This window comes from Malaclemys terrapin, chromosome 2 (assembly GCF_027887155.1).
Source record: "Malaclemys terrapin pileata isolate rMalTer1 chromosome 2, rMalTer1.hap1, whole genome shotgun sequence".
In the NCBI taxonomy this organism is placed as follows: Eukaryota; Metazoa; Chordata; order Testudines; family Emydidae; genus Malaclemys; species Malaclemys terrapin.
Window position 1 is genome coordinate 255,123,163 of NC_071506.1, and position 27,621 is coordinate 255,150,783.

The 27,621-nt window shown below is 43.1% G+C and overlaps 1 protein-coding gene across 4 annotated transcripts in view; it reads right to left on the minus strand.

Annotated features, from left to right (window-relative positions):
* MPP7 (MAGUK p55 scaffold protein 7) overlaps nt 1-26,548 on the minus strand; it is a 293,702-nt gene extending 267,154 nt beyond the window's left edge. For 2 of the 4 annotated variants that reach the window (XM_054020782.1, XM_054020778.1), the window contains exons 1-3: nt 26,386-26,548; nt 20,050-20,249; nt 19,118-19,186 (exon numbers count right to left, since the gene is read on the minus strand). The gene's annotated coding sequence lies outside the window, so the exon portion shown is untranslated. The remainder of the gene's footprint in view (nt 1-19,117; nt 19,187-20,049; nt 20,250-26,385) is intronic. The other 2 variants (XM_054020779.1, XM_054020780.1) reach the window with 2 other exon arrangements.
* Between the last annotated feature and the right edge of the window lie 1,073 nt (nt 26,549-27,621).

Below are 27,621 nucleotides of genomic sequence, written 5' to 3' on the forward strand. Positions count from 1 at the left end.
TCAGGAGCTGTTCAACTATAGGCTGAGCAAGTGCAGAATGGTGGTAGAACGTGCCTTTGGATGTTTAAAAGCACACTGGCGCAGTTTACTGACTCGGTTAGACTTCAGTGAAACCAATGTTCCCATTGTTATCACTGCTTGCTGTGTACGCCACAGTATGTGAGAGAGTAAGGGGGAGACGTTTATGGCGAGGTGGGAGGTCAAGGCAAATCGCCTGGCTGCTGATTACGCGCAGCCAAACACCAGGCCTATTAGAAGAGCACAGCAGGGTGCGCTGCGCATCAGAGAAGCTTTGAAAACCAGTTTCATGACCGGCCAGGCTACAGTGTGAAAGTTCTGTTTGATTACCCTTGATGAAAACCCACCCCCTTGGTTCACTCTACTTCCCTGTAAGCCAACCGCCCTCCCCTCCCACCTTTGATCACCGCTTGCAGAGGCAAAGTCATTGTTGTTTCAAATTCATGTATTCTTTATTACTTCATCACACCAATGGGGGGAAAACTGCTAAGGTAGCCCAGGAGGGGTGGGGAAAGAGGGAAGCTCCAGGTGGGGTGGCGGAGGAGGGGAGGAGTGAAGGACAAGGCCACACTGCACTTCAAAACTTATTGAATGCCAGCCTTTTGTTGCTTGGGCAGTCCTTTGGGGTGGAGTGGTTGAGTGCCCGGAGGCCCCCCCACTGCATTCTTGGGGGTCTGGGTGAGGAGGCTATGGAACTTGGGAAGGAGGGCGGTTCGTTACACAGAGGCCACAGCGGCGGTCTGTGTTCCTGCACCTCAACAATACGCCAGAGAATATCAGTTTGATCTTCTAGTAGCCTCAGTAGTGCATCCTGCCTCCTCTCATCATGCTGATGCCATCTATCATCTTGATCCCGCCACGTGTCCTTGCGTTCATTTAGTGTTTTCCTGCACTCTGACAGTATCTGCCTCCATGCACTCTGCTGGGCTCTTTCAGAGTGGGAGGACTGCATGAGCTCAGAACATTTCATCGCGAGTGCATTTTTTTCACCTTCTAATCTTCGCTAGCCTCTGGGACGCAGATGATATGGGGAGCGGTGAAACATTTGCAGCTGCAGGAGGAAAAAAAGGGAGAGTAGTATGTAAAAAGAAACATTTTAGAGAACAATGGGTAGACTGTCACGGTGAACCAAGCTGTTAACATTACATGGTTTCAAACAGCAGCACCCTCATTTCCCATATCAAGCACCCGTTGGGTTGGCCATTTAAAATGGGTTGGCCATTTAAAAGGAGGGGCTGCGGTTTTCGGGTTAATGTGCAGCACAAACCCAACTAACCCCTCCCCTCCCCCCCGGCAACACACACCCTATTCTCTGGGATGATCGCTTCACCCCTCCCCCCACCGTGTGGCGCACAGCGGGGATGATTTCTGTTCAGCCACAGACAAACGGCCCAGCAGGAACGGCCACCTCTGAACGTCCCCTTAATAAAATTCCCCTATTTCAACCAGGTGACCATGAATTATATCACTCTCCTGAGGATAACACAGAGAGAGAGAGAACAGATGTTGCTTGAATACCAGCAAACACTAGGACCATTAGCTGCCATGATTTGTTATGCAATGATTCCAGACTATGTGCTACTGGTCTGGCGTGGTAAAGTGTCCTACCATAGAGGACGGAATAAGGCTGCCCTCCCCAGAAACCTTTTGCAAAGGCTTTGGTAGTACATCCAGGAGAGCTTCACTGATATGTCCCAGGAGAATTTACGCTCCATCCCCATACACTTTAACAGACTTTTCCAGTAGCTGTATTGGCCACAAATGCATCCCAAGTCTTCAGGGCAAATTAATCATTAAACACGCTTGCTTTTAAACCATGTACAATATTTACAAAGGTACACTCACCAGAGGTCCCTTCTCTGCCTTCAAGGTCTGTGAGCCCGCCTTGGGTGGGTTGGGAGGGTACTGGGTCCAGGGTGATAAACAGTTCCTGGCTGTCAGGGAAAACATTTTCTCCACTTGCATGCTGTGTGCTATCTTCAACGTCTTCCTCATCATCATCTTCCTCATCCCCAAAATCCGCATCCCTGTAACGTGAGAATCCATTGACAGAGTCCACCCACAGGGGTGGGGTAGTTGTAGGGATACCCCCTAGAATGGCATGCAGCTCATCATAGAAGCAGCATGGCTGGGGCTCTGACCCAGAGCGGCCGTCTGCCTCTCTGGTAGGCTTGCCTGAGCTCCTTAAGTTTCATGCGGCACTGCTGTGGGTCCCTGTTATAGCCTCTGTTCTTCATGCCCTTAGAGATTTTTTCAAATGTTTTAGCATTTCATCTTTTGGAACGGAGTTCTGATAGCAAGGATTTGTCTCCCCAAACAACGATCAGATCCAGTACCTCCCGTTTGGTCCATGCTGGAGCTCTTTTGCGATTCTGGGACTTCACGGCCACCTGTGCTGATCAGCTCACTATGCTGTCCAAACAGGAAAGGAAATTCAAAAGTTCGCAGGGCTTTTCCTGTCTACCTGGCCAGTGCATCAGAATTGAGAGTGCTGTCCAGAGCGGTCACAATGGAGCACTCTAGGATAGCTCCTGGAGACCAATACCGTCAAATTGCGTCCACACTACCCCAAAGTCAACCCAGCAAGGTCGATTTCAGCACTAATCCCCTCGTCGGGGAGGAGTACCGAAATAGATTTTAAGAGCCCTTTAAGTGGACAAAAATGGCTTCGTCATGTGGACGGGTGCAGGGTTAAATCGATCTAACGCTGCTAAATTTGACCTAAACTTGTACTGTAGACCAGGACTAAGTTATGGTGATGGGAGCCCATGAGCGTCTATATAAATATCACCAAGTTGCTACATTATCTTATGCCAAGGTTTCCACCAAAACAACATTTAGATGTTACACAAATATTGCAGCATAGGAATAAAATGTGTGCCTCAAACCTCCTTATATAAAAATGAAGGACCTGATTTACAATTGCCAAATCATAAATTATAGTTTCTTACTGATTGGGGGAGGGGAAGGGGGGCTGGGCAGCGGGGTGGGAATGAATCATCTTAAAAACCATTGACGCTTGGCATCCCAATCTATTTTTTGAAAGTGAAACCTAAAACACCATGCATCCATATATAGTATGTGTCACATTACAGTTGACTAACAATGCATTTTAAAGTTTAGGGATCAAAAATAATCCTTAATTTTACAGAGTAAAAGCTTTGCATATCTCCAGAGATTAGAATGCACTGAACATATTTGAATACTGATAACTCAAGAGACAAGTGGATCTTCGTTTTAAGCAAATTAATGTCTGTTGACCGGAGATACTCCCAACGCTTCCCAGCATCTCCACAAAAGGAAAGACGGTACATTTTAGTTGAGCTTCCTTATTAGTCTTGACACTTGGTATCTACCAGCAGATGGACATTGCAACAAGGATTTGAAAGCTGTCATTTGAACTCCTTACCTCCAGGTCTTCAATTGTTTATCTCTGACTATGACATTACCTTACATACTTAACTTGCCTTTCTTGGTCTACTTTTATTTCATGAAGCTGCTCTCTCTTTTATCAGGAAGCGATCCCATCTTTAGCTAAGTTTCCTCACCACACAGAAAATTGATCTGTGGGATGTCTAATGAAAACTACAGAGAAACGCTACATGCAGCATTTTATTTTCCATCTTTATGTATAGCTTTGTACTTTACTACACTATCCTATAGCAGAGAACAGAATATCTGCACGCAACCAGATATGTTATTCAGTGCACTCTGATACCTTTCACAAAAGTAAGTAAGATGTAAAATGTATGCTTCTTGGGCGGCGAATCTTTCTTCACAGTGTTACATTAAACGGCAAGTAAACAGATGGGGTTCAAATAAGTGATCACGTCTCAGGCCAAAACCTATATTAGCCTGGAGCAGAGGTAAAAAGAATAAAATTTCAAACATAAAATCTTGATAACAGTTCTAAAACTTAAGTGTTAGAAAGCCTGCAGATGCTCAGTTGTGGTTTTGCTTTTCAAAAATTCCTCAAGCATTGCAAAGTATACAAAAGTACATGAAAATCATTCAGGCAACCCTAATTGCACCTCTATATCCCCACCACAAAAACAACCAAAAATTGACAGTTTTACTCTCAACGCTCACAGAAAATCTAGGGGATTCTGCCCGGCCTAACCCCTTTCTCTCCTCTTCAAGACTGCACCCACCTATAGCCCACACGGTTTCCAACCAGCCATTCTTCTTACCCTCCCCACTTCCAGTATCAAAGTTACGCTAACTGATCTATAATTCACTTACTCCTCACTGTTCCCCTTCTTAAAGATAGGTTCTAGGTTTGAGCTTCTCCAGTCCTCTGGGACCTCACACTTCCTCCATGATTTCTCAAAGATAACTGTTAACAGTTCCAGAAATGCTTCAGGTAGTTCCTTAAGTATCCTAGGATGAATTTTGTCAGGCCCTAAGGACTTGAACACATTTAACTTATCTGAATATTCTTTAAACTTTTTTTCCTTATTTTAGCTTGTGTTCCTTCCCCCTCATTAAATGTTAATTTTGTTAAGCATGTGATCACAATTTACCTTTTTAGTGACGACTGAAGCAAAATAGGCACTAAATACTTCAGCATTCTTGGTGTCATTCATTATTAGCGCTTCTTCCCTGGTGACTACAGGACCTAACCTTTTCTTTGTCTCTCTCTTGCTCCTAATATATTTCAAAAACCTCAATGCCTTTGCTCAGTGTAACTCGTTTTGTGCCTTACCCTAATTTTGTCCTTAAGTGCTTGTGCTACTCTTCTGTACTCCCTCTTTAGCAATCGTCCATGTTTCCATTTTTTACAGGATATGTTTTTTCATTTTCAGGTCATTAAGGAGCTTCTGATGGAGCCATATTGGCCTCTTACTATTTTTCTTATCTTTCTTTCACATCAGGATAGTCTTAAACACACTAGTATAAACTATCTCCTTGAGAAACTGCCAGCTGTCTGGAACTCCTTTTTTCCTTAGATTTTCTTCCCATGGGACCTTACCTACCATTTCTCTGAGTTTGTAAAAAGTCTGGTTTTTTAAGTCCATTGTCCTTATTTCAGCACTCTCAGTCCTTCCTTTCCTTAGAATCATGAAACCTATCATTTTATGATAATTTTCGCCCAAATTGCCTTCCACCTTGAGATTCGCTATCAATTCTTCCCTTTGGGTCAGAATTAAGTCTAAAATGGCTATCCCCCTGGTTACTTCCTGCACTGTCCTTCCTGAACAAGCTGTAAGAGTCTATACCAATGTTCCAGTCATGAGACTTATCCCACCACATCTCTATGACTCCAATTAAGTCATAATTTAGACTATGTACAAAGACTTCCAATTTTTCGGGTTATTCCTGTTACATTTCTGCATAGACACTGAAGATGCTGAGCTGTTCCCTCTTGCTGCTCCTATGACTCTATTGTAACTTTCCATGTTCCTCCTCACCCTGCCACATCTACCCTTCTGTTAAGGTAGCCTATTTTGATGCTTTTCTGGAGGCTTTTTTCACCTTCGCCCTTTGAATCTAGTTTAAAGCCCTCTTCACTAGGATGGCAAGTCTCTGTCCATAAATCTCTCCAGCAACATCCTTCAGACCTATAGCTATGTGCCCCACCACAAAGATCTATGAAGGGCACTTTTATTTGTTAGGGTCTCTTGGAGAAATAAAGTTTCTCCATGACTCTGTATTGGTCATACGTCGAGCCACAAAAGTATTTGTAAACTTAACAGGAAAAAAAATTGGAACTCCATCTCTCTGAAAATCCTTGTAAATAGTCCCAAAAAATGTTTCTCCCTGTGGTTGAAGATGTGGTACATGAAAGTTCAAATGGATTGTTTTCGCTCAACTACACAACTCCTCTTCCTTCCCCCCCTCCCACCCCCCCAATTAAACTGCTGACAGGGACCTCCACGCTTCTTTAACATAGAGGCTGAACTATAGAAGCAGCTGGGAACAAAGCCAGCATCATGTGATCAGGCAAGTCTCCGGACCATAAGTGATTTGCAAACCTACTTTGGGAAGCACAGGCACAGATGTTTACTGATTTTTTTTTTTTTTTTAAAGAGGCATTTTAGATTGGGTTGGAATGCCCCACACCTCCTGACCTTTACACTGAAGAGTTAGTTTCATCTAGAAATTGCATAAGTTACTTTCATTTTGAGAGCTTTTGGCACAGAATTGTGATCAGACTTCACTAAAATCAGATCTGAAAATATATTGCAGTTACTTACATTTTAGTTTTAACATTTGTAAGATCTTGTTAAAGTGACTGACCGAAGGCCAACTTGGATTTCAAAGGTGGCTGTCTGACTAAATAAGTCTTTCCCAGGGCCGGCTCCAGGCACCAGCCAAAGAAGCTCGTGCTTGAGGCAGCAGATTCTAAGGGGCGGCATTCTGTGCAATCGTAGGGCTGCACGGCCGCCCTATTTTTTTTTTTTTTTTTTGGTTTGCCGCTCCAGCCACCCTGTAGGGGGCAGCGGCGTGGAGGAGGGGAGCGCCCTGCTGGGAGCGGGCTGCGCGCTCCGTCGGCCTCAGCCGGTGCCAGGTCTGCAGCAAGCGTCCTTCCCTCCCTGCCCCACCGACCAGAGCGGCCTAGAGCCTGCCCGGAGGGCCGAGTGGCGGGTGCCCCGCTGAAGGAAGCCCTTGCCGTCCCCCTTCTCTCCCCCCCCTTCCCCCCGCCCCCGCTAGCCGGGGCGTGCACTCAGCTGCCCGGGGCACGTCTGCTCCGCACGGTTTGTTTGTTTTTTGCTTGGGGCGGCTAAAAAGCCAGAGCTGGCCCTGGTCTTTCCCAACGTTCAAAAAATGTTACTTAAGTTATTCATATGGTAAGTCACTCGGTTGAAGACTGATGATTTTCATTAAATTGTTAGCTTATTTTTTTCCCTCTTTATTCTAAAGATTTAGAAACTCAAGATTCACAAAGTACACTATTTAGTGATAGATGAATTGACAGCCCATCATGTATTGCTGTAATGCACTGACAGGCAAATGAGTACTCAAAGATATTAGTTGCTGAAGTCCTCTTTTCAGCCTTCAACTGAAAGAGAATGCTTCTATGTCTCAGGGTACATTTACACAAGGATAAAGCCCATGGCACAGCTGCAGCTGGCATGGGTCACCTGATTTGGGCTCATGAGGCTCAGGCTGAGAGACTCAAAATTGCTGTGTAGACATTCAGGCTCGAGCTGGAGCCCAAGCTCCACCCTCACAGGGCCCCGAGCTTGGGCTCCAGCCCAAGCACAAACGTCTACACAGCAATTTTTCAGCCCCACAAGCACGAGTCAGCTGACCTGGGCCAGCGGTGGGTTTTTTATCCCCAGTGTAGACATACTGTCAAAGTTCTCAAGAGTGAGGGGTTGGATTTCTAAAAATGTATTTATAGAAACCCACGCTCTACAAGTGAGGTGCTACAGTGCAACGTAAACAAAGATGATACATGTATAAATTCTGGAAGTTGTTATGGAGCACTCCTTGGTACGCTGTGGGGGCTCTTCTGTAACCATGGCACCTACATCATTTGTGGCACTTACAGGAGGCCTTCCAATTCCAGATGACTGTGTATTTTTGAGGTTATATCCCTGCAGAGATTCCAGTCATGAGACTGAAATTGGTTCCTTATTCACAGTTCTTTATTCATAGTCCTCAATTCCTTATCCAAAGGCCAATTTTTTTAAATCACCTTTTTTTTAAAAAATTAACCAAAATTAGTCAATTATATATAACAACTTATATTAATAATTATTCACATTAAAAAAAAGGTAGCCTTTGTCTGGCTCTACATGACAAAATACTTCTCAGAACACTCCAAATGACACATCCCAATGACCATTAGACTGTTCTGAAGTAGCTGGGACATGTCACTCCCTGACACAAAGCTTTATTCCTATGCTATATGCGGACATAACTTGCACCCCCAAGTCACTTAATCTTGTAAGTGACGCTTGAAGAAAGAACATGGTTTTGACTGGCTGTGACAAAAATACTTCTTGGGTCACCCCGAGTGACAAGTCTGATTGTTATGAAGAGAGCACTCCAGGAACTGAAGCTTTGATTCTGGGCTAAATGCTACCAGATGTTTTACCTCCGTTTCTAGTTTGTATTCTTTGTAAGTAAACATAATATGCATATAAAAGTCATTAAAAGCAACCAATATTCAACCACTTTGTTGCAAATCCATTTATGTTTTCACAAATGATATGGATGGTTACAAATAAAGAAGGCTATAGGAACCCTGGTTTGTTCTTAGACAAATTATGAACAGGAAAAATGGCTAAATTTACCTGCAGGCAAGCCAGGAAGCAGAGTATGCTTCAACTTCCATTTGGCCTATATAGCTACTGTGGGAAGGTTTGCCGCTTGCGTGTCAGGCTCTTTGTCGCATCTCCTTTCATCTGTCAAAATGTTAGATGGCCATATCATATAAGACCTAGCTTAATGAATACTGCTGCTGACTGGTTTCTGATTGTTTCTAAAACAGAACACAGTGGGCATCACTAGAGGGCTCACCAACTACTTAAAACATTCTCCTCTATTCTTATATACTACAGGTAACTGAACCAGCATTGCTGTGATACTTGTACAACTGCATTGTGGCTTAATATTTTTTCCCCCCCCCCAAGAAACTCTGAGAACTCTTTGGCTGTGGCTGGAATATCTCCATTTCCTATCTTTATCATTTCCAGAAATTTCATCATAAAAATACCAACTCTCAGTTTGACCAAGTTAGTGGAAACAGACAAAATGGTTCCTAGTATTATATGGTACCCCACCAACTTTGTATCTGTAATGAGTGTCTTTGCTTTAATAAATTTTAAAGTGTATGCAAATAACTGATGTCCTGTCAAGATAATCAACATTTGAAACATTTTAAATACTAAGTAATAATACTACTGTGACAGATGGCAGTTTCCTGAAATATCCTGGATAAACCTTACTGAATTAAGTGTACTACTTTTGGGGCTTATTGCATTAAAAATGCAGTTGTTTACATGTTATTGTAGGACTGTAGGTAACTTCTAGGAGACTTATGTAAACCTTGCTAAAATGATAGGTGTGACGGTGCCATCCATAAGGCTTTATAGAAATGGATGTATATAACATAACTAGAATGTGTTTTATGCTACAAATGCCATGTAACCTATCTCTGTAAAGGTTATGATCTACTGAATCTATTAATCCTATTTGTATGCATGTATCATTTTTGTATTCAAAGTTATATATATTGGCTGCATACTTGTTTGAGTCTAAGTAGGCTGTAGTGAAGCAGTTTGTCAGCTTCCTGAGGAAAAAAAAAAGACTATTCTCAGTTAGTGCCCAATCAAGAAATACTTAAGCCAACAATGACCTTGAAGACACCAATCCACATCTAGGCTTTCCTAGGAATGTGGCTTGGCTGGTAAGGAACTCAGTCATGCATGGACATGTAACTTGCCCAGGTGACTCCAAAACTCCATTTTGTAGCTGGTGCATAGAAGAGAGGAGGGGGGTCTCCACCCACAAGCCCATGAGAGACCCCTCCATTTTGTCTTCAGCTGGCTAAAGAGAGCCACTCCACCCCCAAAGATACCTGAAAGAAACTGGAACAAAGGACAGTAACTGCAAGGGGTGTGAGTGATTGCTGGACCCAGACTAAAAGGAGATTAGTCTGTAAAAGGAAACATTCTGGAACTGGTGAGGATTTTATCTGTATTCAGTTTCTAACTGTATTAGACATAGACCAGCGTGTTTTATTTTACTTTACTTGGTAATTTACTTTGTTCTGTCTGTTACTACTTGAAACCACTTAAATCCTACTTTCTGTATTTAATAAAAATCACTATTTATTAATTAGCCCAGAGTATGTATTAATACCTGGGTAGGCAAACAGCTGTGCGTCTCTCTCTATCAGTGTTATAGAGGGTGAACAATTTATGAGTTTGCCCTGCATAAGCTTTATATGGTGTAAAACGGATTTATTTGGGTTTAGACCCCATTGAGAGTTGGGCATCTGAATGTTAAAGATCAGAACACTTCTGTTAGCTGCTTTCAGCTAAACCTGCAGCTGTTAGGTGACGTGATTCAGACCTGGGTCTGGGTTTGCAGCAGGCTATCGAGTCTGGCTCAAACCAGGCAGGGCACTGAAGTCCTAAGCTGACAGGGCAGGAAAATGGGGGCAGAAGTGGTCTTGGCACATCAGATGGCAGCTCCCAGGGCGGTTTCTGTGATCCACCCCGTCACAATAGGAATTTCAAACAAACTGTTCGGGACAATCTTTGTGAAGTGGGTTTCCTAAGAGTCCTTTTGAAGCTAGATCCTGGGGAGAAAACCTTGTTGTGTACTGATTACCTACTCCTGGAAACTCCAAATCAAAGACCCCTGAACTATATAAAGGACAGACTAAACTTTTCATTAGTGCGCTAGCTCTGAGATGAAGCTATTATGAACTTGCAACCACAGAAAGGATCCCTTTAGGTCTAATCACCCCCATGTTGGACTGGGGGTGATCTCTGGTAAGCTTATTGGCAGGCATGTAGGTCCTTTTTAGTTTTTAATATTTTCTTTCTGGAATTATAATTTTTCCTTTTACAATACTAAATAAGCTTGTATAGAAAGAGGAGTGTTGTAGCTTAAATGTGGGCAAATTACACTGTTCTTGTCTCTGAAGAGAAAAAAAAGCAGATCTGCTTAGGCAGTCTGTCTTTGGCTGGGACTAACACAGTGAAGGTAAGGAACTGTTCAGTCTGGAGATATCCTAGTCAGAAGGGTGTGTCTCCACCCAAGAGAGGCAACACCATGTGAGTCAGAAGCCTGAGAGTGTGTGCCCTTGTTGGTCCACAGAGGGGAAATACAGGGGCAAGTTGCCTTGAACTGTGACAGATACATGGAAAAGAACTATAGGGGGCAGATGAAGGGTTTTTCCTGGGGTAGGGATATTTTATTCTGGTTAATTAAAGGTATTTGAAGGCAGCCTGTTCAGCATGCTAATATCTTCAACTAAAACACATCTTGTGTTCTTTCAACTTACTTGCTGAAATGAGCAGAACTCTGATGGAAATAGGAGAGGGTCACATCATATTTTTTCCTCTGATCAGACTAGGCTGCAAATGTAATGATTAAGATACATGGTTCTTACTTAATGAAATTATGTTTACTCAATTGATGTAATTCACTGCATTTGTTCCTTTAATACTGAAATTGCAAAATAAAGCAGTGATATTTATCATAACAGCATAATTAACTGTTGTTGGCATCACCAGTGACCAGAAGTAACTATATTTAGGCATTCCTAAGGATTTGCATTCTAAGACCCTGTTCGGCACAGAAAAGAAATTTCTTCATGAACTCCTTCGTAGTTTGGTGCAGTCTGCCTCTGCATAAGGAAGCTTTTATGGTCAAGAATCCTGCCAACCAACTACTACACCAAACGTGGAGGAGGAATCTTTTGTAACAGTATATACTGACCCAATAACATATCTTGAAAACTAGAGCCAATCAACAATTTTAAGCATCATTTTCGTTCTCAGTGACCCAGAATTAGTAAAGTTTGACTACAATTATTTCAGAAGCATTTTGGCTGTAGAGCAGTGTAATAAATGGGTTTAACAAGATTGGTCTCTCACAGTAAGACAGTGGTTCTCAAACTTTTGTATTGGTGTCCCCTTTCACACAGCAAGCCTCCGAGTGCGACCCCCCCTTATAAATTAAAAAAATGTTTTTATCTATTTAACACCATTATAAATACTGGATGAAAAGTGTGATTTGGGATAGAGGCTGACAGCTCGCGACCCCCCCATGTAATAACCTCATGACCCCTTGAGGGGTCCCAACCCCAGTTTAAGAACCCCGGCTATAAGATTTCTCTAGTACGTGAAACATTTTTATAGCTTTTGCCTGCACCCTCTCCAATTTTTCAGCATCCTTTTTAAAATGCTGACACTGGAATTGGACATAGTATTCTGGTATTAATTGCATAATTATATACTGAAAGGTAAAAATCACCCCCTAAGTCCTACTCTCCTGTTTATACATCCGAGGATTCCAACAGCCCTTTTTGCCACAGCATCTCAGTTGAAGCTCATGTTGAGTTGCTTGTCCAGTATGGGTACGTGTACAATGAAGCTGCTAGTGAACCTCCTAGCCTAGGCAGACAGACTCACACCTGCTGATTTTAAAATGTTTATCCCTGGCAGATATGATCTAACAACCTCATTTACTAATGGGCTGGAAGATACTTCATACTCCTCAAGTGATATGCACATCATCCGGTTTCTTTCCAAATACATAATAAATATATATTTATTCACCACTTCTGCCTTTTTTGCATCATTAATGATTTTTCCATCTTCACCTAATAATGGGCTTGTACCATTGTTAGAATTTCTTTTGTTGCTAACCATGATTAAAAAATGAAGTGAAATGCCAAAAATCTGAAATGGCATCTGTGACATTTCACTCCATATTTATGAAAATATGCTTATGATATGAATATGACGTAACAGATATACTTTATGCAAGATGGGTCTTGTAAGATAGCATTGGAAAGGTTATAATATATTGAATGTGATTATCCAATTTGTATACACGTATCATTTCTGTATCTAAAGTTAGGGATATGGACTATGTAACAATTACAACTGGGTGTGTATTGGGAAGACATTCACCAGATGACAGGCCATCAAATTTCATGAGCCATCAGGAAGGAACAAAACCACAGATACTAATCTCTCTCCCTCCTGTGAGGCGCCCAGGGATGTAATTGTGAAACTATTAAGTCAAGTCGTCTTGTCACCGGATACTAAACATTACCTGGGACTTCTTGTAAGTTTCCCAGTAGAAGGGAAAGGGGACAAGTTTGGGAAACAAAGGACTCCTGTCTTATGTAAATCCTATTTAAGGGTGGGGAAGAAGGCAAACGGGACTCCTCCTCTCCATGGCCTGTCTGCCCAAGAAGAAAGCTACCTAAAGGGAAGGCGGGAGGGTCCAGACTGAGATAGGGGTCCAGTCCAAAGATAAATATAACTGGAACTCTGAACCACAGAAACTTTGCAACCTGCCTAAAATAACATTTAGGGTAAGAAATTACGTTTTGTAACCTGTTTAAGTATATTGAGTTTAGCTTGCATACTTTGGTTTATTTGCTCAGTAATCTGCTTTGTTCGGTCTTATCTCTTATATTCACTTAAAATTCACCTTTTGTAGTTAATAAACTTATTTCTTGTTTATAACATAACCCCATCTGTACAATTCATAATTGAAGGGGGGAGGGGGATAAGAAGTTGTGCATACCTTCCTCCACATTGAGGTAGGAGGCGAATTTCATAATATATCTTTGGGTCTGCACTCCAAGGGAGGTGGACACCTGAGTCCTGGGACAAGTCCTTTAAGCTGAGCCTTTCCAGAACTGATCTCAGTGTATGTTTCGTTCTGCAGTCTGGTGTGGCCCTGCCTGTGTGTGCACTGGAGGAAGCTTAATAGCTTGGCTCAGCAAGACAGGTAAAAAGGGTGCCAAGGTTGGCATAATAGGCAGGCTCAGTGATATCTCAGAACATCAGGTGGCATCCAAAAGAGGGCCACTTGTCACAGCATCGTTTAGAAGAGAATACTGCAGAAGAGCTAATAGTGATTAAAACAGAGACCATCTGTGCAATAAACCAAACCAATTCAAAAGAGCATGACAAACTTTAAAATCGTATGTGTATTTAAAAATTAATTACAAAAAATGTTAGGCTCTTTCTTCAATGAACACCCATGAGAAGTGATTTAAGACAGTCTTCCTTTTTTGTGATATTGAGCCACCTCTAGGGTTGACAAGTAGGGTAGAAGGGGGGACAATTGTACCAGGGCACCAAGCTCAGAGAGCTTCCAAAAAGTCTGTATGAATAAAGTACTGGTATCTCCAGAAATAAATTTGACTGATGAATATAAGCGAAGAGACGATGAATTCAAGACTGAAGTACAAGCTAAATAGAAGCAAAAAGAAAGCTGTCAGTGATAAGAATGTGATAAGAATGCAGTAAAGAAGCTAGAAAGGTACGTTTCTGTATGATTTATTTTAATATTTTCAACTTATAATGGTGCTTTTCTTGCCTTTTTCTTAGCAAATGAATGAATGAATATCATTGAAACTGACCAATCTTCCAGACCACTTTGCAAGAGTTGCTAGGCCATTAACTCTTGACTGACCCCTAGCTGCACGCTGGCACTTATCCACACACTTGAGCACACTAAAAGATCTTTCTACGCTGGCCCTGAAGCCTGGTATGCAGCAAAATAGGTGAAGTGCAACAATCAGGTTGGGGAAGAGGTTTCAGAGAGATTTCATGCAGTTTAGTTAGTTAGTGAAATGGCAACAGTATTTTTGGGCCAATGTCTTCTTTGCAAACGCGATTGCAAAACACAAGTTCCTCTTTTACATCACCAGAGATAGTGCAATAAAGATTCAGAATGCTGAAAGGCATGGAGGGCAACTTCAACCTTTTCAAGGAAGATCCATGGAAATTCAAGTTTTTGACAGATATATTACGAGTGCAGCAACCTGTTTTTGAGGCCACCTACAACAGAGACTACAATGTAAAAGAAAACACCATCCCAGAAAAGTGTCCTTTACAGGCTTGTCTCGATTACCTGCGCCATCACCTTTATTTTTGGATGGATGTATTAATACCAAAGTTTTGCTACAACATGAACACATTCATCATAAATTTCATTCCATTTCTCTCACAACTGTGCCAGTTCAGTGAGAAGTCCTCAATGCTGTCTCTTTCAACATCAAGCATTGCATCTCCATGCTGAAGGACCAAATTCCATTCATTGATGGGGATTAGAATTTTCAGCCAAACTGAGGAAAGTTAGAACATCAAAAGTTAACTAAATGTATATTACCAGTCCAGCAATATCACTTCTGGTTTTGGCAGTCAGGTTTAATTCAGTCAACTCATTCAATGCCATTTGTAAGCCTTTCAGGTTCTTGGCAAAAGAACACATACACAGTCAATACACCCAGCCCACTACATAACAGACATGAAATGGAATGAATCAAGAGTTTCCCACTGCTGTTGGACATGTGCTGAAAATACTGCACAATGGCTGACGGTATCCAAAGAATGTAATACAATCAATTGATGACTCAGCTGAATCAGCACAAACTAAGTTCAAAGTATTCAATCCATGTGGAGAAAAACATGCCCGAGGATTCTGTTGAACCATTGCCTGATCTCCAGAAGCCTGCCGTGCCATATTGGCACAATACCATCATAAACTTGACTACAACAGTTTGAAATCTAATCCACGTTCATCTATGGTGTTGTGAATCATTTCTGCTATTTCCTCAGCAGTCTTCTTCCTAAAGTCTCTGAAGCACAAAAAAGTGTTCCTGAATCACAAAGTTATCAGTAAGTATTTGATAAATGTATCGGATCAATAGTGTTTGTTCCTTGTGTGAGCTGTCTGGATGCATCAGAAATTACTGAGAAGTAGTTGGCCTCTTCAGCTTCACCTCAGACTGTTTTCACACCTTTCCCTGTGCATTCTTGAATAAATTAATTTTGGCTCAGGTGATAAGTAGCACATTTGAACTCTCTATGTTGCGCCTGTGCCTTTTTACATCGTCTGCATGATCATCCAAAATCCAATCATACTTGGCTAACAATTCAGTAACATCCAAGGAATTGCCATTGGATTTATCACCCAGCTTGCGTCTCAAGTAACAGAAAACTAATCCTCATTCTTCAAGAAATAAAACATCTAAAATGTGTTCCAGAGTTTCCTTCCACTTTTCTTTTTCATTTGCAAAATTTGTCTTCAGCAGTGAGTGGATGGTTTTATCATCTTTTAATCTTCTTCTTGCATTCATCTATTTCACATAGCATATTATGTGTTCATTGTTTTTTCCATGGTCAGGTTTTCTTTACACAGCTGTGCATGGTAGGCAGATGAAGCTTCCCCTCAGGGAGGCCAGCTCCCTGTCACGCCTCTTCCACCTGCAGCCCTGCCCACATTCCACCTCTATCTGGCCCCAGGTCCTGCCACCCCGTGCTATGTCCCTCCTCTCCTCCACCCTGCTCACAAGGGTGGGAGGGGTGAGGATGGATACAGCGTGTGATGGGGTCTCGTAGGAAAGGACAGTGAAGGAGAGGAGTGAATAGAGTGGAGGACAGGAGTGAGAAGGGACTCACCAGGCAGTGGCGAGGGCCTCGGGGAAGGGACAGATCAAGGAGGGGAAGAGACGGAGCACAGGCAGGGCCACCATGGCCCAGGCATCCAATGGCAGGTTGGTGGTGGCTGCACCAATAGAGGCTTATACTCCCCAGGTCTATCACACTCGCCACCCATGCGGCTTAGTGGGACTAAGGTAGGAAGAACACCTTGAGTTGCTGCATTCTGGGGAAAAGTCAATATGGAATGCAATAAACAGCATGCAACATCACTGCTATCCAGTTCAATTTTTTCTCCATTTGAAAAACTATAGGAAAGAAGCACACGGGGAAACTGCTTTCCTTAGGTATCCCTTTCTGGGTGGATTTTTCTCTTGCAGTTATGAAGCACAAATCTGTTTATGTCACCCTGTTTTACAGGCCCTGCATGTGAAAGAAGGTTCTTAACAGAAAAATGGGATGATTGTTGTTCATCCTTATCCTCTAAATATTCTTCCTCCTCTTGCAGATACAGATCTCAAAGAATTACCATCATCTTTCTCTCCTTCGCCATGCCCTGGTTTCCATCCAAAATATTCTAGAGTTCTTTTTCCTGCTTCTTGTTCTGCAGTTTCTCTCTACTTTCCTTTTCTTTTTTTTTCTGTGCCTGACTTGTATACACTCTTCATAGTTGATGGTCTGAGGGTAAGCAAAATTCAGCGCAGTGTTACCAGCATCAAGAAAATTTGCCTAGATCTAGGCACCAGTTTCCAAACAGTGGTTCTCAATCACAGCTGCTGCAGGAAGCAGGAGAGTGTGCTCTGTCCTCTCCCGCCCCTCCTCCTCACCTATTTTAGCAGGATGGGAGTGGGGGAGGAGGGAGCAGAAAGAGAGACACAGCTCAGGGGATATCCACTCCAGCCTGTGGGTGGGGACAGCTCCTCTGCTCCCTCTCCTTTCCCTCCCTGCAGCATGTGGTGCCTGGTAAGAGAAAGGGGAAGAGGAGGGAGGAGTACTTGAAGCTGCCACCCTGAGCCTGAAGGGGAGAGTGGGCTGGAGACCCTCCTGCGGCTCCAACCTCAGCCTCTGGGGGTGTGAAGAATCCCAGGAGCAGAGGTGAGACTGGATGGGAAGAACTGATGGGACTGAATTGATGGGAATAGACTGATCTATTAGGGGAAAAAGGGGAATTGTCAGATCTAGTTATGAGTTTTTCCTAACCTAATGGAACTGACAATTAAACACAGCTTACATTAGCTTCTTACAACTGAGTCCATATTTCAAGAATGCAGTTTTAGTGAAAGTTTCTGTCGTAGATAACTATATTATTTAACCCATCTACAGTAAAGCATACCCTGGGGTGAAACAGGATGGAGTGGGATCCCAGCAAACATGACGTACCAGAGCCTTAAATTTGTCTTGACCGGCCTGGCCAACTCTATTTTGCCACTAAGTCACTATACAACATAAAGACAAAGTGATGAAAAGAGCAATGTTTTACTATCTGCATGTCTGCAGTTTAATACTATTTTGTAAATGGCTGTTTCTCATTTGTGCATGTGAAAGCTTCTGTATTTAGTATATAACTAGCAAAGTGTTAAGTGTTTTCTTTTAGGTATTATTCATGATATACAACAGGGGCGGTCAAACTTATGAATCTCTGAGCCGCATACAACAATCTTCAGATGTTTGAGAGTTGGGACGTGCCTGCCGGGGCTCGGGGCTTCAGCCCGTTCCTGCTCAAGCCCTGGCAGGCACACCCCATGGGGCTGAAGCCCCGAGACTCTCCACCACACTAGGCAGAAGCCAGAGATTGCAGAATGTATGTGGGGAGGGGGTTCACATGCCTCTCCTGATTTTTGCCAGGGTTTGCTGGTGCTGCCAGGCCCCCTCCCTACACAGCAGCTGCTGGAGCCAGAAGGCTGGGAACTACAGCTGGCCATGGGGAGAGGCAATGGCAAACAGCTGGGAGCTGCAAGGAAAGCCGCTGCTTTTGCTGGTGCCTCTCCCCAGGGGCCTAAAGCAGCAGCCCCTCCCTGCAACTCCCAGGTGTTTTCCACTGCCTCTCCATGTAGAGCTAAGAGCTGGGAGCTGCAGGGAGCAGCCACTGCCAGTAAGTTGGGGGAGGGGGAGGTGTTTGTGACTCAGGCTGTTGGGGGGGGGGAGCAAACCTTTAACTTGAGCCCCCCCAGCAGGCAACTCATCTCTGGCAGAAGCCCTTAGCCTCACCACACCGTGGCAGGGCAGAAGACCCAAGTTCCCCCGCTACAGTCTGGTAGGTGGAGAATGGACGAGGAGGGAGTGGAGAGTTCCGCAAGCCACAATTTAACTATAAAAGAGCTGCATGTGACTCACGAGCCATGGTTTGGCCACCTGTGGACTATATAATAATGCCGTATGAATAATATAACTTATTAAACAGTAATTCTGTGTGTTTGAGTTCCATATGGAACTACTCCATTCCATTTGAAATGACTCTAGTTTTAGAAGCGGAGATCAGTACAGAAAACAGTTTATTATGAACGCAGGAAAACTTCTGTAATCTCTTTAGTTAAAACTGAATTGACACTGGCAAATTTGAAGACACAGACAGTTATAAAACAATTCTGTAGGGACAGTCACTGCAATGAATATTATTTTCATACTACAGTTTTTAGTACTCGTGTAATGATGGCAGACTGCAATATGATATATTGCAGATGTTGATGTCGTTGATATTTCCTTTTTTGAGGAACTTTGTACCATAAAAATGGGAGTGTCCCGCACTGCAACACATTCTATCATGACCATTGCAAGTTTAACAAGTCAGGGACTGCATCCTTAACTCATGAAATAAAGCACCTGTGATACTTTAAACAAATGTTTAAGACAATTAAAACAGTTGACAACACTAATCCATACTGTTATGTTTAGAGCCTTACAAGAGATTAATAAAGAAATTTGAATCCAATCCTGTTTTATCAGAAAGCAATGGTTCAGGAAGTAGTTATCAAGTAATCATTTTATCTGGAAGACTGACTTACTCTCAGCATTCAACATGGATTGAGAATACCACCAAAGGGGGAACACGCAGAAGAGTCAATCTTCTGAGCCTGAAACAAACAGAGAAAAGACCAATACTATTGTGAAATCTGTCCTATCCTGAGAGTTGATAGTACTCGCTAAACACATTTTTTTTCCCACTTTTCATACCAATAAAGAACCTACAGAGCTCTATTTTATGCTATTTAAACCATGCTTTTTTAAACACCGGGAAATAAAAGGATGGCTTTCTCCTTCTCAAAGAAGTATGAAAACTTAGGGAAACTCTTGTTTGCTGGAGAGACTCTTTAAATTGCCTAGATTTTAAATGTATCTAAAAACCACCCAGGCCCAATTTTGTCCCATAAGACTCTAAATGTCATCACTCTGGTTAAATGCAGAACTACACATCAGCTAACTGAATGCTGAATTGAGGTCCAGCGGCTTCTCAGTGAAATCACTCAAGGCAGGCATATAGTCAAAACATTCACAAGATTTCATATGCTTGCTTTTAACACTAGCACACATAGTAATATATAAATCTTGATTGGAAGCTTCTCATATGAAAGTCTTCCTCCACTGGGAAAGATTTGTATTGCAAATAAATCCTCTAGGAAACTTCATTTTGTACTTGTGCAATTGTACAATCCCCTGCCAACTGCAGGTAACTCCCTGCTCCACTTGTGGAAAGTCAGGGGATAATTAGTAAAACTAGAATTAGTATAGTGCACTTACACTTATCCAGAAACAGTTATACGTCTGGCATAAAAGAGCTGGAATGTTTTCCATGGATTTAAGGGGAAAACCTGTAATCAATACATCAAGTGGCTATTTCCTGGCTTTTAAATTGCTCCACACTCTCAACTCTAAAGTCACAGCAATTTGTGTACACAACTATCTATTTGTTACAGATTGCTAGAACTGCAGAACATACCTTTTCTTAGTGATACTGCATAACAAAGTTTAAACTATATATTGAATTCATTTACTCAACCCCTTTGTATTATGCAGTGTACAAGACAAATGTTATAGCAAAGCCCAGCTGACTGAAGAAACTGCCTCAGCCTCACTGTCCATTGTTACTGCCTCCCTCCTCCTCAGTGGATGCAGCGACACTCCAGCCTCCAAGCATTACTGTAATACAAATAATAAATAACTGTGCTATTGCAACTTGCATCAGTATAGTTAATCAATACTAGTTATCCTGATTCAGGTGCACACAGTGGTTGCCCATCCATAAGTAGCATGTCCTGAAAGCATTACAGCACTGTGGATTACTTCATAGTGTCTATTATACAGTGTACTTTTATACCCATTCACATAATGTTTGTTCCAATGGATGCTTCAAGCAGTTCTATCCAGCACTAGCTCATGCACCATGAGGGGCAGGGAAGAGACTTAACAAATGAGATGGAGAATCAGCAGCTTCCCTTTGATCAGTTCCCAGAGTGACTCAGACCCTGGATCCCCTTTTTACGCTGAACACCTTGATTACCAGTGCCAAAAAAGCAATAAGCTTGATTTCTCTTTTCATTTTAATTCTGCTATTATTTCAAATTACTGAGATGCAAAGTAAAAGCAAATAAGCTAATGCTTTCCATCTCCCTAGGATCCAAAGATGGGAGGAGCCAGGCCCAGAGGGAGTTCACACCCTTCCTGTGCGTCCAAGCCAGTGTCCCTCTATCTCACCCACCTTTCAAAAAAAAAAAAAAAAAACACCACACACCCACGCTATGCAATATGGACCCTGCAGGATGTACCTCTTCTCAGGGGCTGGAGGGATAGGACAAGTGGATAATGAAGTGCTAAGTGGAAGTGGATTTACTTGGAGAGCACCAAATCAGCTTTTCTGTACCTCTCAGCTAGTGATCTTATTCTATGTTCTCTTTTTAAGATATAAAGAGCATGGGAGATGCTGATGAGGGAGATGGACTCCTTAGGGCTTGTCTATACCGGTTCTTTACAGCGCTGCTACTTTCTCGCTCAGGGGTGTGAAAAAACACACCCCTGAGCACTGCAAGTTTCAGTGCTGTAAAGTTACAGTGTAAACAGTGCACCAGCGCTGGGAGCTCGTGGAGGTAGGTTTTTATAGTGCTGGGGCTGCTGCACAGAATATGCCTGGCGGAAGTCAGTGACATAAAATCCCACAATGAATTCACTGAAGCAACTTTAAAAAGAAAAGAAAAAGATACTCCAATAAAACAAATACAGAGGGAGTAGTGCTTGCTTGTACGTGGCCATGTGTCTGCTAACCGGCCTTTGATTTTTGTCCCTTGTTTTCCAGATTAATCCCTTAGTGGAATTTTTTTTAAGTCCTAAATAAGGCCTTATTTTTAATTCTATTCTTGCATCCTTTTATGCTGCTCTGGAGGTGAAGCAACTGAGAGCAGCCATGGAGAGAGAAATGGACAGAGTTGAAGCCACAGAATATAACCTCAACTACTCTCAGAACTGCATGCACCCATTTTAAATGGCGACTGAGCTAATGTTCTGGGCTGGCAGGAGCATTGCACTGGGAAGCCTAATTGTATTGATATAGCTCTTATACCACTGCTGGTTGTCTGTACTGATACTGCAATGATGCAGTGTCAATGAAAGGCAACAGTGCCTAGCCTTGCTCCAAGGAAATGCCATATCAACAGCAATATGAACATCTATGTACCACTGTAAGCAGTCTTGACATACAATGTATTTCATGTGGTAGCAGTGAGTGCAACACCAAAATTCTCTAGTATAGGAAAGGCCAAATTAAGTTAGCACAGCAAATAAACCCTGCTTCTAGGAATAGAGAACCTTTGTGGCACCAAGCTTCTCTGCTCCACATGGGAAGAAGAGTGGATCTGAAAACTACACCTCAAAAGACTAGAGTAGCAGCTGGGGAAGTGAGGAAAGAGTCCTGACATAGCAAGTGCAACTGAGGCGCAGTGAATTAAGAACGAGCGTTTGGAGGTAATTTATAGGAAGTGGTGCCACCCTGGGACACTGCTAATCTTCACCAAAACCAATCCCATGTTCTGGTACCTTCAGAGCTCCTAAGAGAAGTAGGAAAATGTTCAACCTGCTCTGGCTCTCTCAGGGGTGCTGGAATAATTTTTATAGTAGGGGTGTTGAGAGCCAAACTGTAAACCCTGTATGAAGTGATTTCCATTATAAGACAGGGGGTGCAATAGCACCCACCCCCAACCTCTAGTTTCAGCACCTATGGGCTCTCATCTGGCCTGGCTCATAAACATGCAAGAGATATTCCACAGCTGAAGATACCTGTCCTGTTGAGATCCTGAACTCTGCTGCAGCAGGAGCAGCTCTTCTCACAACAAGCACTCACCCCAAAAACCTCCCCTACTGAATGCAACCACTACCTGACCACCCTCGACCAAGCCAGAGACCAGTCATTTACACAGCAACCTCTTTTTAAGAGGCATAGAGCAGGAACAGCACATGTACTACAGGTCAGGACTCAGGAATAAGTTCCTGCTGCTGTGCCAGTACAAGTTTGCATGGCTGCTACACAGAATGTGCCTGGCTGAAGCCAGTGACATAAAATCCCACAATGAATTCACTGAAGCAACTTTCAAAGAAAAGAAAAAGATACTCCAATAAAACAAATACAGACTGCTCTGAACAAATTATAACAGTACCTGCTATACTTCCAAAGGTCTGTAATACAGTGAGCTTTGTGCAGAGGAAGGCTGCCCTCTCCCTGAATTATGGGGCCTCCTCTTGAGCCCACAGTTCCCAGCTGCTCCCTCCTCCCCACAGGCCAGTCAGTGACTCTGGGGGCAGAGGGCACTGGGGGGTTTTCAATCAAGTGGGGAGGGAGCAGAAAAGGAGGGAGAGATTAGATATTGAAAAAATATTGTCTGAAACTGAAACAACTCGTGAATTGCCAGGGTCAAGAGAAGAGATGGGTATCTCAGCAGATTCCAGTGACAGTGCCAGCACCCGCCCCCAGGCACTCAGGAAAGAGGAGTGTGCTGGTTCTGACAAGCACAATGCTGAGGAGGAGTTGCAGCTTTCATACACTGTGTCCTTCTGAAATACCAATTACCAGTACCTAAATTTGACACTTGAATAGTAGGAATATACTAGTTTCCAGAATTAGCATTATGTCTGTAGAAGCATTTTCTCCGACATGTCCTTAAAGTGCTTTATTTTTTCCATCTATACCTGTACATCTGAAGCAAACTTTTATTTTAAAAAAAGAACACATGTCCATCTTGGACTCAAATAAATCTAATTTACTTTTCTCTATATTGGCAGATTACATATTTTCATTCTGATCAGATTGATTAGTCCAATTTCACTCTCATTCTCAACTCCACACCAGTGCTACGTTTGTCTTATGAACACAACAGGGAAAAGTTAAATCAGAGTAAAAGTTTTAACTGAAATGTCAACAACAATGAAAACCAACTCTTTTATTAAAACTTAAAGTGAAGGGCCTTAAATCAAGTGTTGCTTTAAGACAACTTCTGGAGACTACAAACGTGGTATAAAGTATCAGAGGGGTAGCCGTGTTAGTCTGAATCTGTAAAAAGCAACAGAGGGTCCTGTGGCACCTTTAAGACTAACAGAAGTATTGGGAGCATATAGTTAACCATTCTGAATGAAGGCAGGCTTTGCACAATTCTACTAGGATCATTTAGCTCAATGCTAAAATTAATTCCCAAGTACAGTAAAATGGGAGATTGTGTCCTTTCTGACAATTTGAGCCAACAAAACAAGCAAATTTTACTTTATTTCAGACAAGATTTCATTTATGACTAAATACTTCTACAAATATGACAAGCAACAGAAAAAAAATCAATGCACAAAAAGCAACATTGCAGATGACTTTATATTGCATGTACCCCAAAAATTCTAACTACTGTACTTAGTTTAAAAGTGACACAGTCAGCAAATATCTCTATTCAACCTGCTGCTATATCAGTAAGTAAATCCTTCTGATAGGAGGTCCTTCATTTACCAAGATAACCAGGTTAGAAGATAAAACCACAAATCTCACTAAACGACATTTAAAACTTTGAGCAGTTGAGCTTTCCAAAAACTGTTGTTCTATTTGTTAAATACTACAAAATGAGCAAAGTAATTAAGAGTTTAGTGAAGTGTTCCAATGGATTTTAATCAATTATTAAAATATTTAATTGCAAACTGGATTCAAAAAATGTAAGTTAAAGACGACCACCAAGCAGATTATATACATTTATTGAACTTGGAAAAAAATCTACTTGTTGAGGAAAAGGGTTTTATTTTTAAATGGGCTTGTAAAATATTTGATTTTCTCCATTATCAGAATATGGTGAAGTCAGTAGATGTGTCCAAGGCAGTAAGTTTTCCAGACAGAAAAATACTTACTGCCGTTCAAGTTTCCCCAAACATTTTAGAATAAACAGTGAGGAAATGAACTATTAAAGAAGTCTATGGCTTGACCTAAGAGTAGCCTGGAAATGTAGGGAGATGCTTTGTTATGACTATAAACTAAAATAAAGGTAGAATTATGTTTTCAGGAAAGAGAACATAGAAAATTAAAGTTGGGTCTGCCAGCCACCCTTTCCAACTCTCACAGTAAACACAATTTGTGCTCTTTGCACACAATTGAGCAAGTGAATAATCTTATTTATAAACTTTGTCAAGACTTGCCTGCTGTATGTTTTATTAATGTCCACATATTTTATCCGTAAGGAGTTTGTTTCACAGAAGTGAATTAAGCTATTTTTAAGCAATTCATAGAAATACCTCATGGTTCCAATGCCCTATAAATTAAAGTTAATAGGTCTCCTGGGTTTAGCTATGTAGTCTGATGTTACTCAATGATTTATTCACATCCATTACTTCTTATAAATTAATTCTCCTTAACTATTCCCAATGGTGCCTTACATTTTAAAACAAGAAATGGCTGCAGCACTATTCATAGTTAAGCGAACTTCTCCCCTTACATTTTGACCCATCAAGTAAAATGTATAGTTTATACACCATGGAGAGGCAATGCAATCTAGGAGAGAGAGCACTGGATTGGAACCCAGGAGACCTGGGCTCTATTCCTGACTCTACCACTGGCCTGCTGGGTGAGCTTGGGCAACTCACTTCACCTCCCAGAATCTTAAGTTCCCTCATCTGTAGAATGGGGGAAATGACACTGATCTCCTGTGTAAAGCACTTTGATATCTATGGATGAAAATCTGAGATACAAGAGGTAGGTATGAATAGATTATGCACAAAGATTAGTGCAGTATTCAAATTACAACCGTCCCCCCATATTACGGCACTTTAAAATAAACAGTATAATTGGAAATAAAAGATAAACAAGCATTCATAAAAAGAAGATTGTATAAAATAAAATGAGCTTTGCTGTGTAGAACAGCATTTAATCTTTGCGCTAACAAAACATTCAATGTACTCAACACTAACAGGAGCATTTCCTTGTAACATCTGCCTTCTCATGTCAACAAACTAATATTGAATTACTGGTGACATCTTGGAATCTGCTCCCTGACAAACAAGGCTTTTGTATCTGTCTGGATACAACAACCTGACAAGTGGGCCTGGTGCTCGTCCCTCCTGTCTCCTCCCACCAGCCCACACTGAGACAATTCACTCTTCCCATTCATCCACCAGCAAAAATAAAACCCAAATTTGGCAACAGATTGCCTCCCATACACCAGTACAGGTCTGCTGCTGTAAAAGCACCCCTGCCTTGACTGCCACTTATGTAAAGCCTATACAGGGGCAGCCTCCTTCTCTTCACACCCAACTCCTCAGCCAGGTGAACTCTTCCCTTCCCACCACCCAGAGATCCCAGCTCAGAGAGCTATGGGCATAAGGACAAAAAATTAAAACTAACGTCTCACAAGCCTGATCAACCCTGAAGTCATTATGAAACAGCTCAGACACAGCAGCCCTGCACAGACCTCCTTCCCAAGACGTCCCCGGCCCCTCGACACCGCTCTTCTCCGCAGGGCATCCGGCCCCAGCGGCCCCCACAGACCCCCTCCGGGCATCCCCGGTCCCGAGCCCCCACCAGCCCCAGGGCAGCCCCTCCCTCTGTCCCCACACACGCACCTGTCCCCACCCCCACCTCCGAAAACGGGTCCCTGACCCGATTGGCTGGGGGCGCGCGCAGGGAGCCGCCACTCGCATCCCCAGACCCTCACGCCTCGCGGGGGAGGGGGGTCTCAGTCCCTTTGCCAGCCCCCGCCATCACTCCCCCAGCCCAATAACCAGGGCAGCGCCCAACGGCCGGCGGGGCTCGGCCTCCAGCTCCGGCTCTCACCTGCACTGAGCACAGCGAGGCCTCCGCACTCTGCCCGCGACAGACGCGGCTCCAGCTTCCTCTAGCTGAGAATCCCACCCCAGCCAACTACCATCCCGTCCGCCGCGCCGCGCCTCGCCGCGCCTCGAATGGCTGGGGGCTGAGCCGGAGCCGGACAGGGCCTCCTCCCCTCAGGGGCGGGGAACTGGGGGGGGGAAGGGGGAAGCGCCCAGCCCCGTAGCCGCTGGGGGGAATCTATCTCCTGGTTGGCCGCGGAATGGCGCGAGCTGGTTCCTACCCCCCCCTCCCCTACCAAAGCCAGCCATTTCATTGGCTGGGAAAGGTAAACCAAAGGGGTGCTCCGATTGGCTGTCTAGAGTCACTTTATCCCGCCCACCTGCAGCCACGGGACGCCAGGTGGAAAGCAGCGTCTAAGAGGGTGGGATCAGTGCCAGTGGCTATGGGATGGGATGGGATGGGATGGGAGGGGAGGGGAGAGATCAGGTGGGCGGCTTGTCCCAACCCGGGATCAGGCTTCGCTGAACCTTACTCTGGGGAAACCCTAGCTTCTGTGCTGCTGACAAGTACTACTAAATTCGCCCGGGAGCACCAAGCGCTGCTCGTTATTTCCCAGTTTCTGGACGCTCATCTCTTGGCCTTTTACGTAAAATTACAGCTTCAACCCGTCGTGAGATTGGGTCAGGTGGTGGTTCTTTTATCAAGGTTGCCAAATTTTGTCTTATAACTGGATAGGAGGAGATTCATATTTACTTCTTCCTGCAGCTCCTTGTTCTCAGTACTTATAGCTACCCTTAACTGCACTTCTAGTCTAAGAAGCTATTTTCAAGCCATATTTCACATTTAACCAGCACTTTTACAATTTAATTATTCTCTGGAGCTGAGGGGGAGCTTTGCACAATGTTTTTTCCCCAGGGGCTTCTAATTTAGCCAATCTTTTTTCCATAAACACATACATAAGGTGCTGGCTCATTCTAGGGTACTTTCACTCCACCTTAGCTGAGCTGGAGAGAAAGCTCTAGCCCAGTGGCTCTCAACCTGTGAGCTGCTTGCAGCCAGATCAGCACACAGCTGTGGCTCATGTGACATCCTCAGAGCCATATAGGTAGTATGTATATTGTGTGGATGTGGCCCATCGGGGATTCTCACCCTCCATAGGTGATAGAAGGTCCCACCACTTGGTGTTGAGGCAGGACGTGATGGTGAGGAATTGACAAAGCAATTATGTGTAGAGTATTA